The sequence below is a fragment of the Hibiscus syriacus genome, unplaced genomic scaffold (assembly GCF_006381635.1).
Source record: "Hibiscus syriacus cultivar Baekdansim isolate YM2019G1 unplaced genomic scaffold, ASM638163v2 tig00111772_pilon, whole genome shotgun sequence".
Classification (NCBI taxonomy): domain Eukaryota; kingdom Viridiplantae; phylum Streptophyta; class Magnoliopsida; order Malvales; family Malvaceae; genus Hibiscus; species Hibiscus syriacus.
Window position 1 is genome coordinate 2,321,436 of NW_024063173.1, and position 5,559 is coordinate 2,326,994.

Sequence of the window (5,559 nt, forward strand, 5' to 3'; positions counted from 1 at the left end):
GTCAAAAAAAGAATATTCCCTCCTCGATTTATCAAAAATCAATAATCGAATAAAATAAAATTATACCAGTGATTACATAAAATAATTTATTATTTAGAGAAACATATATTGCAAATGTAGAAGTTAGAATTAAAGAAACAAATAATTAATATTAATTTTCATAAAATATAATTGAACTATTTTGAGTTCCCATTACGTTTGAATGGAATTTTGAATAACACTTATTCTATAAAGCTGTGCTTTTCACACCCATTCTACAACAAGGGTTTTCGAAAGTAGATTCGAGTATATAAAAAAATAATCAATATCGAGAAATTTAGGACATTTTATAAATTTTAATTGATATTTACAACAATAATATATATATATATATATATATATATATATATATATATATATATATATGATATATTAGCATGTTATGGTAAAGCAACAAATAATAAAGCAAACCTTAAAACAAAATAGGATATAACACAGAGTTCAAAACAATAATTTTATGGTGTAAAACATAAACCGAATCATAAGTTATAAATACAATAAAAACCAATCAAGCAACAAGTTAAACATAAACAATGGCTATAATATAAAAATGGAAAAATGAGAACCTAAAACAATAATAGAATTAAATTTTATGTATAGCAGATGCAAGGACCAAAATAAAATGAAATAAAAATTACAGGCCCAAGTTACAAGAAAATAAAAACTTCATTAGTGGCTCAAATAAAATAAATTAAAGATTAGTGACTACATTTAAGTAAATGGCATATCAAAACAGTGACTAAATCAAAAGAAAAAAGAAACAAGATACCTAAATCAAAAGAAAAAAGAAACAAGATACCTAAATCAAAGAAAACATGAAAACTAAGTATCTAGTGACTGAAAAGCAAGAACACAACCAATTTAGGGGGACCTAAAGATGATTTCCCTGGGATAGACGAATATAACGCAAAACACTAAAGAAACGATGACTGAGATGGAATTAGACCCTATTTAAATCACTAGGACTCAAAAGGTTGCATAAAGTCTACGGACTTGTGGGTAGTTAACCCACAACTATGTGACTTAAACATAAAAACAAGCTAAAGGTCTAGGGACCTTAGAGTGTTTAACCCAAAAAAAGAAACCTAAAATCCCCTGCTTCATTTTACCCGAAACCCAAAGCCTCAATATTTCATCTCCTAACTCATCTCGTCTCCACATACATGCGGCGGCCGACTCTCCAAGGACCCATGGCATGCGTCGCCTTGGCCACCATATATTGGTGTCGTCCCACTCTAGCCGACGCCCTGCAAGGCACGGGAAGCTCATCCAATGCAAACCCCAAATGATGCAAGGTTCCTCCACTCCCTCTCCTCGACCGATAAGGCCATACCTTTCCCACGACGCCGCCGTGGTTGACCCCTAAAATTGACCACCATCCACGGTGACCAAAACAGCCAAAATTGAACCAAAACCCAGCCAAAATAGTCCCCCCGACGGCCCGTAGCCACCCTAAACGACAACTCTAAAGGAGGCTAAAACACCTAAACCAAACGGTCGAAAGACACAAACCCATGGCCAACGACCACGAGTGGTGGCGCCACGACCCAAACCGACCCTCAATCTCCCTCCATGATGACACCTCTAGCCTCGACAAAGCACGGAAGCCGTGAGATGAGTACTAAATCTCTACCTTTTTATTTTATTTTTTTAGGTTAAAGATACATGCATGCAAAAAATGAAAAAGGAAGAGACAAATGCTTGATACTATTAAGTTTGGAACTTTTCGGTTTCCATTCTTTTTTTGATTCCCAATATTGATGTTTTACATTGTTTAATTTTCGGGTTATATATACCTATTACATTGTCAAGATAAAAAATTGTTTTGTTTGCATATTTGGTTGGTGCAGTTGGTGGTGGCGTGACTTGCAAGAGATGGTGGCAGCGTGAGCCCGGGATGGTGCTGCCTTGCTGTTGCAGCAGGGCATAGTGTGGCAGGGTATGATGACGGTGGCAGGCATGGAGTGTTGGACAGCTGCAGTGGGTGGAAAACCCACTGGGTTTTGGACTCCAACCGGTTGGCTTCGTTCCTGTTGGGCCCGAACCGGTGGGCTGACTGTAAACTTGTATTTTGATATGTAAAATAATAATTAAAATATTATTAATATAATAATTGTGCATTTAATTAATTAATTAAACCTAAACTTAAAATGCATATATACATATACGCATAACTATATCATATTTATTGTAACACCACCCCAATCCAATATTAATTATGATAATTAATAATGATGAAATTGAAAACAACTTACTTAACTATAATTATAATAAAACAAAATAAAAGTAAGAGTGAAATAAGAAGAATGAATGAAAAAATTATTTTGGACACAATTAAGTTTCTACAGATGTAAATAAGAAATATCATAGGTTCACTTGCATTGGGTTATAACTGAGTGTATTTCCAATGATAATGAAGGGATTTTTTTTTCTTTTTCTTTTATTTTGTATTGAAATGCTTGATCCCTTCTTTTTAACAGCTAATGTTTCCCCCTTGCTTGCAATGCAGTTTGGAACCCATGACGTTGTTGTTCTAAAACAAAACAAGGATGATTTAGGCTCTCCTTCTGAATTTATTTCATATTGGAAAATGAGGTCTGCTATTCTGAATTTATTTTGCTTCCAAGTTTTTCATATTGGCTTCTTCAGTTACAGTGTGGAAAATAGTTTTACTTTTTATGTGGATTCATACTTTCCCCAGTGCATTTCAAATCACTTTCAATTTTTTTTAACTTTTTATGTTTGTTGAAAAGTTTGTTCTGGTTGACCTGGGAATCATGTAGGAACTGAAATGTGAGGTTGTAGTGTTCATTTTTGCTGTTAACATCTAATTATATATACAAGGCTAAAACTAGATTAATATTGAATACTTGATGATTTACAAGATATATGGAGTTGGTACTGTCAATGCTTATAGGGAAAAACATATCACATATATAATGACCTTTGTAGGTGACATATCGTAGGATAAAAGATGCCTTGAAAACATTGAGTAAAGGTGTGCTGAAGGGTCCTGCTACAGATCTAGCTCCTGTATTGTTCGGAGACAGACAGCCAACAGTATCAAAGAAGGGCACTGTCACATTCACAAGGTGAGGATTCTTGAAGTGGTAGAGATGGAAGTTTTTTGGAATGTTTGGTGCTTCATTTGTTCTTCCATGATATTAATGAAGTGTGGAATACAATTTAAATTACATTAAAGAAAACATTTGTATTTAATTACTCCTTTGCTTTCATTGAATATAATCTTGGACCGGGATCATGGGTAGTTGTAAGTTGTTCCTAGATTTGATTGTCTTAAGGATTTTGAGATTAATTTTGTTAGATTGAAAACCTCGCCTGAGGTTGGATTTTGTTTTGTACATGTGCTAGTCGAATACATGTTTGCCATTTCTCATTGCAAGATGGTACTAATTAACCTTAATTAATCAGGTTGAAATGGATTTCTTTCACTTTAATATTCGTGTTTATTTTCGGCAGACAAGATTTTGTGGCCTATGTTATTCGAATAATTTTTTTTATTGTTAAGGATCTCTTCTTGATTGCAGTAATGGAGCTGTGTGATTTAACAAGTAGGTTGCATCCAAGAAGAAAATCAGCTGATGAAGCTGGAGTAGTTTTACAAGCAAAAATGAAAGTCATCTCCTAAGTGAAGCTGGAGTAGTTTTTTTTAATTTTTTCAATTGAATGAAAAAAGAACATAGACTAAATTTAGTGAACAATGTTAAATTATGTTACATTTCATTTTTATATTATAAATTTTGGTTTATTTTTCTACATAATTTGTGTCGTAATTAAATTTTAAGTTTATTGTTATTAGATAATGTTACATGATATTAAATTTGGGCAATATAGAGTAGAAAACGATATATGTAATAAAAGTCACCAAATGTCAGGTTCTTTTGCGTGTTTTGTGAAGGAAAACGTCACTAATGATATATACATTTGCAGCGTTTCTAAAGAAAAACGACATTATATACATAGTTAATAGTAGGGTTTTTTACCACAAATGTAGTTAAATATCATAACATAGGTAAAGTAATTAGCGGCTTAAAAATGTCACTATAGCCGCTAACTGTTGTGGCATTGATTTTAGTGGCGCTTCTTGCGACGCTTTTAATGACACCAGGAAAGATTTTAACGACTGTTTAAACTTTGCACTATTATTATTATTATTATTATTATTATTATTATTATTATTATTATTATTATTATTATTCCATTTTAGCCTTGTTTGGCTGCTAAGAAAGTCTTTTAATTGATTCATCTATATTTTCCTTTTTTCTGGTTTTGTTGATTGTAATTTCTGTGAATACCAGGGATTTAAATTGCAGTTGTGGTCGTTTTTCGATCGTATTGCGTTTATATTTGTTGCGGATATAAAGAATGTTATTGTGGCATTGTGAGTATCACGGTCGTGAATTTTTTCTAAAAGAATTCATATCTTTTAAAAAAAATAAAATAGTGGCCTGCTATTGTGTCGATTGGCCGATATCCATTAAATTATGACCGTGATCGACAGGTATCAGTGTGATCCCTGCTCAATGCCAATATCGATGCAAGATGGGTCCTTTTGATGGAAATAAAATGAAGTTTATTGTTTCATTTCTCGTATTCACTGTAGTTTTGTGTGCCCTTTGTTAACCTCGTGTTCTAATCTTTGATAGAACAAAAAAGAGAAAACAAACTGGTATTTTCAATCTTTCGTGTCCATTAGTTTTTTTATACAATTTGTTTATTTTGTGTAAGCTTTAAATACAATGCTTATTCATCTAGAAAAAGAAAGAAAGAAATGATAAAAAGAAGAGGCGTCATTATCCGCCGTTACCCGTTAAATTACAATCGCTATTAGTGTGATTCCTCTTTGCACCACTATTTTTTACAATAGTGATTTTGGACGGCGCCACTATCACTATATAGCGACCATTATTCCATTGTCCGGCCACTATTTAAGTCATTTATCAAGTCCAAAATTTATAATAGGGTAGTTGTATAGTAGTTGTGGAGTTGGTTTCTTCAACATTAAAGCACAAGGAATTCCAAGCAAGGTCAAATTGATAATAGATGTTGCTAGGGCTTTCAGCTATTACATTTGAGAGTTCAATTTCATGTTGAACTATTTAGCCATTACATGCAGCTAAGCTTGAAATTTTAACCCAAAACAACATTTTCACCATGGAAACAAAGATCAAATAGTTCCATATTCTTCATGTATAGGCAATCAAAGCTAAAACTCACTTCCGAATGTTGAGAAAACATTTTTTTATTTGAAAAAATACCTTGTATTTCTCATTTACAGTCCACTTATATATGGACAATACAAAAAACCTAGATTATTCTAAACCAATGCACTAGCCATACCCATATGATTATAACACCTAGAACCATCTGCCAACTCATATAATATTGTGCAAGCATATCCATCATCAATGATTAACATTCTCCCTAATTTCCATGACTTCAAGAATTCCATCTGAGACTTTCATCTTGCGGCGAAATGAAGAAAAATAAGCACGTAAG

General features: G+C 32.9%; 1 long non-coding RNA gene across 2 annotated transcripts; it reads left to right on the forward strand.

The window, feature by feature from the left end:
- Window positions 1-1,174: 1,174 nt before the first annotated feature.
- LOC120170146 lies at window positions 1,175-3,692 on the forward strand. 2 transcript variants are annotated; one of them, XR_005520729.1, is made up of 4 exons: window positions 1,175-2,086; window positions 2,549-2,634; window positions 2,992-3,131; window positions 3,588-3,692. It is a non-coding gene; the product is annotated as an uncharacterized LOC120170146 (long non-coding RNA). The 2 variants fall into 2 exon arrangements; XR_005520730.1 differs by having other exon boundaries at window positions 3,006-3,131.
- The last annotated feature ends 1,867 nt before the right edge of the window (window positions 3,693-5,559 follow it).